The following is a 13,102-nucleotide window of genomic DNA, read 5'->3' as shown; positions in this document are numbered from 1 at the left end:
ATGGGTGGGGATCAGGGCAGGAAATTTCTGTAGAAGTTCACAAGGATCTAAGGTCAGACCCGGGCCTTCCAAGAAACAGGCTGAAAAGTCAACACAGCCTCAGATTCTGTAAGCTCAAGGTGTTACCAAGGCTGTCACTGCACCCTGAGAGGGAACCTTCCAGGCAGAAAGCTGTCCTGACTGGGCCTTGTCATGTGTCTGCTGAACTGCCAACAGGAAGCAGCTCTAGCTTAGAAAAATAAAAGCAGAGAGCTTTTCCCTTTTACATGGTCCCATGGTGACTCTTAACTCTGGCCCTTGTACCTGGCCTCCAGAGGCTGTTGTTAACATTTTGGAAAGTTAAAGGAAATCATTTTCCTGCTGTCTGGGCCCCCGCGGGCCTGGCTTTTTGCTGGAATTGCTTGGTAAGGTGTCTCTGCATGGCTCCCCTCACGCTGGGCAGGCACCAGGAGGATAAAATAGAATGCCTTTGAGTAATTCAAAGCTAGGAAAGTGGATGTTTTCCCTTAATTCATGTAGTTTTGAGGTAGATGAAATTGTTGCATGGCGGGAAGATTAAAAGGGGCCTTTGTCTGGGAACAAATTAACTAGATCATTTCTAAGGTTTCTTCCAGATTTTACATCCTGATCCTATGTGGTATCAGCTTCTGGGCTCCCTACACTCTGCTGTGCCCTAGCCAAACTGCTCTTTGAGCTAGCTACACGGCTTCTTCTGAGTTCCTTAATCAAAAGGAATGGGGGCATGGAGTGATGGTCCATTTGTAACTATCGTGTGCCAAAAATTGTTTGGTCATTTCACAACACCATGACGTGAGGGTGGGATTATGGTTTCCATTTGACAGATGCATTCAGTGAGGCTCGAGGAGATGTGCAGAATAAACAAATATGAAGGAAGGACCTGTGTGATAAAGCCTAAGCCAGGAGTTGGAGAAAAAACAGAGAACACAATGGAAGTGTTTCCCATGCTCGTGGAGCTTATTGTCTAGTAGGGGAGAGAGGGACTCTAGTGAAATAATCTCAAAGATAAATGGTGTCGGGAGAGTGTAGTCAGAGCTAGGGAAGGCTTCCTGGAGGAGGTGACACTTGAGTTCAGATTGGAAGCATGAAATGAGTAAGTATTAAAGGAGAGAGGCAGGGGCCAGGTGATCGAAGCAGAGGGAAGAGCTCTTGCAAAACCCTTGAGGCAGGAAAGAGTGTAGAGCATTCCAAGGACTCAGAGGTGTGTGTGGTGATAGCATGGAGGGGGATGATGGAAGTGGTGCAGAGAGAGAGGGCACAAGAAAGAGAACAAACTAGATGCTAGGTTCTGTGCCAGGTGCTGTTGTACGCGTGATCTCATCTGATCCCAGGAGCCACCCAGAGGCAAGTGTTTTCACTATCCCATTTGATGCAGAAAACTGAGGCTCTGAGGGGGCGGACAGCTGCAGTCCCACAGCTGGTCAGAGGTGGCCAGGCTGTGTACCACATCCAGTGCAAAGCCCAGGCTGTCCTCGGCTTCCCATCTCAGGGGTCTGGACACATGGGCCACCATCCCTGCACTACGCCCACCTCGACTCTCCTCGTCCAGGTGTAGGATTCCCCGCAGGGAAAGCCCAGCCACGCTGTCCTCCGCCCCGCGTGCTTGGCTTCTGGCCTGATCCTGTGGCATCCTTGCTTGGAATCAGAGCGAGAAACTCAGGGTCTGGTAATTGTATTCCATTAAGCCTAATTAAGATGCAAATTTGTACAGTTAATGAAGAAGGCAATTTGGAGGCAATTTCGCTGTGACACAGGACTCTCTCGTTGGTGCCTCTCTTCTCAGGAGGTAGGTCTGAGGTTATGGAAATGTATGCACTGCCACCCACCAAGCTGCATCTGGCCGCTCTCCAGGGAGAAATTCTTCCTGCTGGGGAAGCACCACCCACCCCAGGTGGAACACACTGAAGAAAGTACTCAGATCACATAATCCCAGATGTGGGGATCACCCGGTTCTGGGCCCCTGGACCCTGGATGTGGGGTACCGAGGTTCCAGTTTTCTGGAACCAGACTGTCTAGCTTTAAATCCTGGCTCCTCCCTCACCAGCTGTGTCTTTGGGCAAGTTTCTTTTTCTTTCTTTCTTTTGATTTTATTTATTCATTCATTCATTCATTCATTCATTCATTCATGAGAGACATGCAGAGAGAGGCAGAGACACAGGCAGAGGGAGAAGGAGGCTCACCGGGAGGAGCCTGATGAGGGACTCGATCCTGGATCCTGGCATCACGCCCTTAGCTAAAGGCAGAGGCTTCAACCACTAAGCCACACAGTTGTCCTTTTGGGCAAGTTTCTTAACCTGTCTGGGCCTCAGTTTCCTCCTCTGTGAAATGGGACAAATAGCATCACCTGATGAGGTTGCTGTGAAGATGAAATGAGATAATGCATTAAATCATTTAGCAAGCCCTCGGCACATGAATGTGGGACATTTTCAGTAGCTCTGTCACCTACCCATGCTCCAAATGGGAAGGAGTTCTGCCCCCAAACCCTCAGCTCACAAACTTTTTTTTGCTGCTGTCAGAAGTCTGCTGTCTTGGAGTTGGACTTTACTCAGGTCCTGGGTGCCCTGTCCCTGCGGTTCACCTGGCTGCGCAGTGGGGGCACATTCAGCAGCTGACCTTTGACATGGATTGCCACTTGTCGGTTGGCTGTTCTCCCATCCTTGGGTGCCAAAATTGGCCTGCTGGTACCTGAGTCCCTGTCCTCCCACCACCCGGTCCCCCTGTACCAGTGGAACTGCAACTGACATCATCCTGATTATAGCCAATATTTGTTGTGTGTTTGCTATGCCAAGCTCTTTGCCTAAAATTATATTATTTCATCCCCACAACCATTTACAGATGCAGAAACTGAGGCTCAGAGAGATAGAGTGACTTTTCCAGGGTCACACAGCTGGTATGATGTCGATGTCTGTCCCGGCTATCTGTCTGGTTCCTAACCTGATTTTTAAGCCCTCTAGTCCATTGCTCTACAGTTCCCAGGTGCCTGTGGTATGCTATCTGTAACCTCAAGGGGGCATGCAGACTTGTAGGAAGGAACAAATGGGAGGACACACTATGACAGCAGGGTGGAAGTGCTGTGGTGGAGAAGCCAGGGGAGTGGCATGTGGGGGAGCATTTGGCTGGGGAGTTCAAAGGATGGGTAGAAGCCTCTGGAGATTTACAGTGGAAAGGGCATTCCTGGAGGTGGGTGACAGCAGGAGCAGCGACATGGGTGGCAGTGCATACATTTCCCATAACCTCAGACCTACCTCCTGAGAAGAGAGGCACCAACGAGAGAGTCCTGTGTCACAGTGAAATTGCCTCCAAATTGCCTTCTTCATGAATGTATTGAACCTAGGACTCAGGGGTTGATGATGGGCAGGGAGTGGCAGTGGGATGGGCAGGCAGGAAAGGCAGGTAGAAGTGAGATCATGCTAAGCCCCCCAGGCCAAGCTAAATCAGAACTCAGCAGAGATTTAGTGATGTGTTCAAGACTCAGACAGACCAGGGCTAGAGTCTGAACTTTTCCACATACCGGCCGTGTGACCATGGACAAGACTTTACTTCTCTGAGCCTCGGCTTCTTAGTCAATAAAATGGAGGGAGGTGGTAATCCAAAGGCCTCCCTTTCAGAGTGGTTAAGAAGATGCACAGAAGATTAGCACGGTATTTACAAAATGAAGATCCAGTATGCACACACTGCTCCCCTCATTTGGGGGGTTGGGGGTTAGGGAGCCACTGCAAGACCCAAAGAAGAAGAGTGGCCATCCCTACATGTCCAGTGTGTCTGTCTAGCCTGTGCCCTGATAGCTGTCAAGAAGGGTAGGCGTTACGGGCCACCGAGACTAGAAGTTTATCGTTTCAAGGTGAGAACACTCTCCACTTTGTGGAAGGTACACAAGAGCAAGGTGAAGAGGAATTTAAAACTGCGAATTTCAAACTTTCACATTCCCTTCACAATTTTTTCGTGTCTCTTTATTTCCTGTTCTACCTGTTGTTCCCTTAACACTTTTCTTGAAATCAATTTTAAGTTGACTTTTTTTTTTTTGTCTTAACTTGTCCCAACACAACACTATCTATTAAATCAAACGCTTTTTAAAAAGTCACTTAAAATCCTTCTACCAAGGTAAAACCAACTGTGAATTTTCAGGGAACTTCTCTCCAAGGATACACACTCATCCAATTTTGCATAATAGAGTTACATACTATTCAGTAACCTTAATTTGACAGCCACGAACATCTTCCCACCTCCACAGAGCAAGCACGTGATTATTAACAGCTGCATATGTTCTCAGTGTTTCTATGAACCAATACTTAACCAATCCCGTAATGATTGTCGTTGATAGAGCTTCTGGTTTTCTAATGATATAAACAGCCACAGTGAACACCTTTTTGTATGCTGTGAGATGCAGGATTCTCAGAAGTAGGGATCCCTGGGTGGCGCAGCGGTTTGGCACCTGCCTTTGGCCCAGGGCGCGATCCTGGAGACCCGGGATCGAATCCCACATCGGGCTCCCGGTGCATGGAGCCTGCTTCTCCCTCTGCCTGTGTCTCTGCGCCTCTCTCTCTCTCTCTCTGTGACTATCATAAATAAATAAAAAATTAAAAAAAAAAAAAACAACCATATGTTTAAAAAAAAAAAAAAAAAAGGATTCTCAGAAGTAGAGCCACTGAGGAAAAGGATGTACATTTTAAAGACTTTGAATAAAAAAAACCCAAAAACCAAAAACGAAAAAACACCAAACTGCCCTCCAAGAAGAGAGCCCTAATTTATACCACCAGCTGTGAGAGACCAGCTTCCCGCACACTCATCTACCTTGTATTGTTCATGAGGACATGAAAATTTTAAAAGCCCAATTAAGAAATGCAGTTGGCCCTTGGACAGCACAGGTTTGAACTGATAAGTCCGCTCACACATGGAGTGAGTACAGTACTGTAAATGTATTGTTTGTATGTTCTCTTCCTTACAAGGAAGAGGAAGTACAGTACTATATTGTAAATGTAAACAGTATTATATTTTATAGTACTGTAAATGTATTTTCTTTTCCTTATGATTTTCTTAGCATTTTCTTTCCTCTAGCTTACTGTAAGAATACAGTGTATAGTTTATATGTAAAATATGTATTAACTGACAACTTGTGTTATCAGTAAGGCTTCCAGCTAACAGTAGGCTATTAATAGTTAAGTTTTGAGGGAGTCCAAAAGTTATACATGGCTTTTCGACTGCATAGGGGGTTGGTGCCTCTGACCCTTATGTTATTCAAGGGTAATCTGTACTTAACAAAGAGATTTGGAAGTTATTTATTTGTGGTGGTAATTTTTAATTGTGTAGAGATTCTGGATTCCTTTCTTGGCACTGATCTCATAATAAAACTGCTTCTGGTCTGTATGATGGAATTAAATCTACCAATAGTTTTACAGTGTTTGGCTAATAGCCCTGTGACCTCTAGAATCTCTTCTCTCTTAACTTGGGCTGCCATAAAAGTACCATGGACTGGGTTCATAAACAACAGACATTTGCTTCTCACAGTTCTGGAGGATAGGAAACCCAAGATCAGAGCATCAGTATGGTCAGGTTCTTGGCAAGGGCTCTCTTCCTGGCTTGCAGACAGCCACCCTCTCACCGTGTCCTCACATGGTAGAGAAAGGACCCTCTGGTGTCTTTTTTTCATCTTATAAAAGGCACTAATCCCATCATGGGGGCTCCATTCTCACAAACTCATCTAAATCTAATTACCTCCTAAAAGCCTCATCTCTAGATACCATCACATTGGGAGTTAGGACTTCAACATATGAATCAGGGGTGGGAAGAGATACAAGCCTTCAGTCCGAGATATCTTCCATAAAGACAAGTTTGGGAACCAGTGGGCTAGGTCATTGCTTTTAATGTGAGTTTTGTCTCTCCAGTGGTAGCCAATAAGCCCGATTATTTATTGAGTGTTTACTATACACCAAGCTCTGTTTGGTACACTATCTATGTATTGTCTCAGTGGACATCCTTACAAGGAAAGAATTATTTCATTTTACAGAGGAGGATCCTGAGGCTCAGCTAATGAGAGATGGAGCTCAGATTGGGAGGCTAACTCCAATTCTCTGCCCATTGTCATTCTGCTACATGCCCAGGTAGACTGTAGGTACAACTTCTGGCGGGTAGGGGTTTCTCTTGCTTGCTTCTGAATCCTATTCCAGTGTCAACACAAGGCAGATAGCATCAAGTCCAGCTGTTAATGGGTAGAGCAAAGGCCTTAGCCTTAAATGACTTGGGTTTTAATCGCCCCTCTGCCCCTTACCAGCTCTGTGGCTTTGGCTTGGGTTTTCCATCTCTTAAATTGGATTCATAATTCCTACCCCTCAAAACTGCCTTAAGGACAAAATGAAATAGTGTACATACCCAGTACATAATAAGCACTGAATAAATTTACTATTTTGGGTATATTCATTTAGTCCCTCAAAGACCCCGGGATCCAATGAGTAGAGCGCCATGGAGTTAAAGATGGTTCCATGGACTCTCATGTATAATAACATCATCTGTTCACTTATCCATTCACTCAGCAAATATTGATGGAGTGCCTGTTACGTGCCAAGCATCAAAATCCAGCGGTGAACAAGATAAAAGGCCAGCTCCCCAAGAGCTAACCTGCTAGGGGGATTGAGATAGAAGATAAAGTAGCAGGCAAATAAATCTATTCCATTAATGCTGGGTGCTATGAAGAAAAAAAGAAAGTAGGGTAAGAGGAAAAATAAGGCAAGCTAAGAGGTTAGAAACAACAAGAGGCTTGGGGAAGAGAATTCATTAGACAGAATGGAGAGGAAGGTGGCATCCAAGCACAGATATAAATGAACTTGAATGCAGCATGGAAAAATTTTAATTAGCAAATTTGGTGCCTGAAGCAAGCAACTAACAGGGCTCTCAAACCACTATTGTAAATCCTGAGGAAAGGGTGCCAGCCAGGAGCTCTAGCTAGTGGCCCCCTATTCCAGTGATTATAATAATAATAAACGTCCATTGAGCTCTGTTGTTTCCAACTGTTAGGAGAGTACCTATTGCCAATATGTAAATCCAGCAAGTTGAGAAAGGAAACAGTATTTCATAATCAGGATTAGGCCTTGTTTTACCTTTCACATCAGAGCACATCTGGTACCCTCTCCAGTCATGGCTGTCCCCCGAGCATCTGCAGTCCCAGGGCAGCTCCTTCCTGTGTGGGACCCAGAGAGCAAATCCTGGGTGGTGTGGTAGCTCAAGTCAGGATAATAAATGCAGATGGTTGGGATGAACATCAGCAAGGACTGGGATTTCAAGATTCTCCTCCACTTGGATTTACCCAGGAGAGTTCCCACCCCTGCCAGGAGCCAAAATGTACTACTTATAGTCAGAAAGGATTGGGGGCCACTTTCTGCAAGCTTAGATGCAGAAAGATTGGGCTCTTGGTGCTATTCCTACAGTTTGCGGCAGTGTTTCTCAGTCCGCCAACATCAGAATCATTGAGGACTCCTTATTAAAAACTCAACTTCTGGGCCTCATGCCAGACGTCCTGGGTCCAGTTCCCTGGAATCTGCCTTTTAACAGGCTCCTTACTGACTGCTATGCCCTCCAAAGTTGGGGGATGGATGGTTGGTGGGGGTACCCATCAGAAGGATATTCATAGCTGGGATTGTTCTGGGACCAGCAGCGCCTGTGTCTGTTCCTGGTCAGGCTGGGGGTTGGGGCCTGGCCATATCCTCAAGTTTGCATTTTTGTCTCAGAAAGAACTGCAGTAAGAAGGAAGGCAGGAATTTCAGGAGATGGTTTCTGTCATGCTGTGAGGCACTGTGTGTGAGAAGGTTCTGCTTCTAATGAGAAGGAAAAAGAATAAGCATACATATATAATATATGTTAAAAATTTATATTATATATAAAAAGCATTATATGTGTGTGTGTGTGTATATATATATATATATATATATATATATATATATATATATATATCCTCCAGAATATAGGCAAATGTGTGACTTTCAAATAGATTGTTTTCTAGCCTGGACACAATTTTCGTTTCTCTCTGGTGAGTCATTACAGAAGTTGCCTTTTTCTCTCTGCCTCTTTCAAGCAAAGAACACATTTCTTGGAGGGGCTGAGACCTCCCCAGGAACAGGCCTGGGAAGTTAACATTTGGCCAAGTCCAGTGAGAGGAGCCACTGAGGTAACCAGAGAACCCCAACCAGCCACAGAGCCTCCTGACAACCGAAGGGATGGCCATGCCATCCCTGTCAGCTCAGATCTTGCTATCTCTTGTGGATTTTGGCTGCCTGGCTGCCACCCTGCTGGTTTTAATGAGAAAATGTCCCCAAATGCCTTTTGACACTCATTCAAGTCAGAATCAGAAAGTTTAGCATAGTAATAAAGAGCATGGGTTCTGGGAACCATCCTCCTGTGGCTCCCCATTTCACTCAAAGTCGAAACCCAAGTATCTACCCCTTCTCTAAGGCCCCAGATGATTTCATCTCTTCTACCTCTCTGCCTTTCTCACTCACTCATCTCCAGCCATCCTGATATCCTGGGTGTTTATCAAACATGTCAAGGATGTGTCTACCCCAGGTCTTTTGCACAGGCTGTTCCCTCCTCCTGTCATGCTCTTTTTCCCAGATCTTTATGTGTTTCATTCCCTCACTTCCTTTAGGACATAATAATCCCAGACATAATAATCCCCTTGTTTTCTCAAAGCATTTGTCACTACCTAATGTAGTGTTTATTTACTTTTTTTTTTTTTTATGAACTGTTTCTCCCCTGTCCTATCTCTTTGTGAATGGACACTTTGTGTAAAGTGATTACTGTTATTTTTCCAACATCTGGGAATGGGATGAACATCAGATGCCTCCTGATTCTCTGGTATGTGTCTAGTATATTACAGACCCTTAATAAATAATGATTGATTGATTGATTCATTGAATGAATGCTTGGCTTTGTTACTTGCTAATTGTGTGACCTTGAGATTCTTAGTATCTCTGAGGCTGAGTTTCCAAGTCTTTAAAATGGACATGGTTATAGAGGTAGAGGCTTACGTGTTAAATGAGACAATGCATATAAGTTCTTTGCACGGTGCCTATCACAATTAAAATTCTCAATAATGATGATTGACCTTAGACTATTATTACTTAGATCTATAAATTAAGATAGAATGTACTAAAGAAAATGAGAGAGGTGTGCAAAAGACTGTCATATTGAGAGATGAGAGGTTCTGACCAGGCCAGCTAGTAGGAATCAGGAAATCATTTCAGAACGGGGCCCACTTGAGTTGGGCCTCTGGGTTGGGCAGGATCTCAGTAGGTCAGTACTGATTTTATATAATGGTGGTACAGGAAAAAGGAACAGCATGAGCAAAGAGACAGGAAGCAGAGAGTTCAGGGACTGGTCATGCTTGCTCCTGGAGTGGGGAGTAAGGTCCTCTTTCTTGACCTGGATGGTGTGCATCTTACAATAACCTATTGAATAAATTCATTAGATTTGTGTTGTTTCCTGTGTTTATGTTTTTTAAAAAACACACTTTTAAAATAAGAATGGGGGCGCCTGGGTGGCTCAGTTGATAAAGCATCTGCCTTCAGCTCAGGTCATGATCCCAGGGTCTTGGGATTAAGTTCCAGGTTTGGCTCCCTGCTCTACGGGGAATCTACTTCTCCCTCTCCCTCTGTCTGCTGCTCCCCCACTTGTTTCTCTCTCTCTCTCTCTCTCCCAAATAAATAAAATCTTTATAAATAAATAAATTGAATTAAATAAGAAGGAAGGGTGTATTGGATACAATCAGATAAAAATCCAGTTTCTGCCTCCTGTCAGCTCTCTGACCTTTGGCAAATTACTTAACCTCTCTCAACCTTGGTTTCCTTCTCTGGAAAAGAAATTATAATAGTACTTAGCTCCTAACATTGTGCTGGTCATTTAAGAAGAGAAAGCATGTAATACCCTAGCACACACCTGGACCCCAGTAAAAGCTATTAATGTGAATTGGTGGTCCTGGGATAAGGAGCCCTGAGTGCTACCCCTGACTTGCTGTGTGATCTTGGCAGAGTCACTTCTCTGCTGTCTGATGTCTCCTGATTCTCCTGAAAATCCCATCCCTTGTAAGAACTGTAGCTGATTTTGGTAGGCTGCTTGCTGGGCCCCGGGTGCTCCAGGCTGAGCCTGCCCGTTCTTATGTTTCCTCCAAACACGCGGAACCTCCAGTGGCCCCAGGAAACAGCAGCAGTGAGAGGTATGGAATCTTTAGCACTTCCCCAGCATGCCGGTGGCAGGTGAAGATGTGCTGGAGACACACAAGGCAGAGAGGCAATAAATTGCTTTCAGTTGTTTTAAGGAGGGAAAATGGTGCTGCTTTTACCCTTTAGGCTTGGGCTGCCTCTTGTAAGCTTTGTTTGCCTCAACTGCCTTTCTACTGGTTTTTACCAAGTTGTGTGAGATTAAAGAACAGAAAGGGAATAACCTGGGAAGGGTTCCCTGCCTATCAAAGGGTCACTTTTCCTAGCTGGTGTCCTTCACAATCCTGCTTCCTTGGGACCAGGAAAGAGACGACCAACCCCTGATTCCTCTTTTTTTTTTTTAAGATTTTATTTATTTATTCATGAGAGACACACAGAGAGAAAGAAAGAGGCAGAGACACAGGCAGAGGGAGAAGCAGACTCCATGCAGGCTCCCCCAAAGTGGGACTCTTTCCTGGGACTCCAGGATCATGTCCTGGGCCAAAGGCGATGCTAAACCACTGAACCACCTGGGCTGCCCCCAACCCCTGATTCCTTGACTGAACAGAGAAGAGAAATCAAGTCAAGTGGAGTCACTAGGGTGGCTGCTCCCAAAAATATGAGTTTGTGATAAAATGTAAAATGTAACAATTCAGTGAATGCCTAGACAGCTGCTAGATACTCACATTCAATCTACCTTGAATTCCCAGGAAGACTCCCTCTAAAGATCCCCTTCGACTGACAAATCCTTTCACGTTAGACACAAACCTATCCTAGAATGCTATAAAAAGTTGCTTGGGCCAGATCCTTTTTTATCTTTTTATAAAACTGATCCTCTGTACCCATCAAACACCAGCAACCTCTTTTCCCTTTCCCCAGCTCTTGCAACCATCATTCAACTTTCTATCTATAACTTTAAGTGTAGAATCATACAATATATGTCTTTTGTGACTGGCTATTTCACTTAGCACAATGCCCTCTAGGTTCATTTTTGTGTAGCAAGGGTCAGAATTTCCTTCCTTTTTGAGGCTGAACAGTATTCCATTGTATGTATAGACAATATTTATTCGTGTGTTCTTGGATATTTGGAATGCTTCCACTCTTTGATGCCACTGTGAACATTATATCAGTTTTTCCTTAAAATTAATCATATATTCCAATTATTATGTAGGTGTTCTGATGCCATGGGGTACTAACAGTCAGCCTCTCTTTAATACCTACATCCTGGTCTCAGGAACTGGGGAAATAGCAAAGTAGCTGGAGGCAGGGGCCAGGACAGGAGTGAGGGACAAGCCAGGGTTGGGCCAGGACAAGGAACCAAAAAATGCTGTACATTCACAGCTATAATGTCCCTGGATTGGTAAGGTTTTCTTGGCAACCATTTATGAAGTAGATATCCATTTAGGGAAAAGATGGCAGGCTCACAGGAAGGACAGTGGTCCGGGTTGCTGACTGCTGACATGCTGTGTAGCCAGGACCAAATTACAAACCTGTCCAGGCAGAGCAAGTGGTCTTCTCTATCCAGTGTGGTGTCAAGGCACCAGGAAGCATCCATCTTTCATTGTGAGACAATGCTACCTCTCCCTTCTAATCAAAGTGCTTCAGGTTCCACCATTCAGACACATTAGACGTGCAATAAAGAGTTGTCCAAATATGTCACAAAGGTTTTCCCTTTACAGAGCAGATGTTCCTTAAAGGACTTTTAGGGTTCATCTAGCTTGATAGTTATCAAACTTTACTCTGAGGAGCTTCTGGGGATTCTTGGACAAAAATGGAGGGAAAGAGCCAAGCAGATGGGGCTCCGGGACTCCCACTCCTCTCCTCCAGCCAGAGCAATATGCTTTTATCTGATTATAAATTTTTATAAGGACCAGTCGTTGTGCTACCAAGAAAAGTGGTGGGAGCTTTGAAAGCCTCTGATCTAGTGAGACCCCCTTGTTTGACAGGGGAAGTCCAGAGAAGTTGAGAGAAGTGTTCGAAGTCACACAGCAGATTCATTCAACAAATACTTAGCAAACACTTACTATGAGCCAGATGCACAGGAAACAAAGATGAGCAGACAAATCCCGTGCCAGGATCTTTAGGATGGATCCCCCCCCAGATTTGTAGAGGATGGGGATTGGGTACATGGGGACCTGTCGATAGGGAAGGGAACAGCCTCCCCCCCATCCACAATGTGTGCCCTCTGGATTATCCTCACACCCCACATATGAGTGATGCCATAACTCCTGTACATGCAAAAAAGGAACAAATCTGTGTTCTTTTTAGTATATTTTCCTCCCACCATATCATTCCATCCTTGCTAAAGCCCGGTCATATATGTACCTACTATGTGCCAAGCAGTACTGGCATATGAGGCTATCAAACTGATGAGGACATGGCTCTTGCTGCCAACAAACTCCCTGCATAATAGGGGGGAGAAAAGCTCTACACAACTGACTACACTATAGAGTCAGTGCTAAACACCACTCTTGGCATCTGGGTTAGAAAGGGAATGTGTCTCTTCCCTACAATGTTAGGGAAGTGGCATTGAAATGGGGCCTCTCTTACCTTCCCATATTTTCAGTTAGGAATTTGGGTGTTGGAGTAAGGTAGCCCTTCAAAGCCCAGCTGGGCCACACAGCCAGGGAGCTTGGGCAAGGCACAAGAACAGAGTCTCATCTGAAAAATGAGAGTGATAGGGTGCCTGGGTGGTGCAGTTGGTTCAGAGTCCAACTCTTAATTTCAGCTGAGGTCTTTATCACAAGGTCATGAGATGGAGCCCTGTGTCAGGCTCCATGCTCAGTGGGGAGTCTGCTGGAGAGTCTCTCTCACCCACGTTTTCAGAAAGATTATCTGCCCCCTCTAAAAAAAAATGTGGATGATAATAACAGCTCCTTCATGATGGGGTTGCTGTGAGGATT

The 13,102-nt window shown here is 44.9% G+C and overlaps 1 protein-coding gene across 4 annotated transcripts in view; it reads left to right on the top strand.

The window, feature by feature from the left end:
* The window catches only part of HRH1 (histamine receptor H1), a 75,187-nt gene that overhangs the window by 40,849 nt on the left and 21,236 nt on the right, over nt 1-13,102 (top strand). The gene's annotated exons all lie outside the window — the stretch shown is intronic.

This window comes from Canis lupus, chromosome 20, assembly GCF_003254725.2.
Source record: "Canis lupus dingo isolate Sandy chromosome 20, ASM325472v2, whole genome shotgun sequence".
NCBI lineage: Eukaryota > Metazoa > Chordata > Mammalia > Carnivora > Canidae > Canis > Canis lupus.
This window is presented reverse-complemented; position numbering and strand designations above follow the sequence as displayed.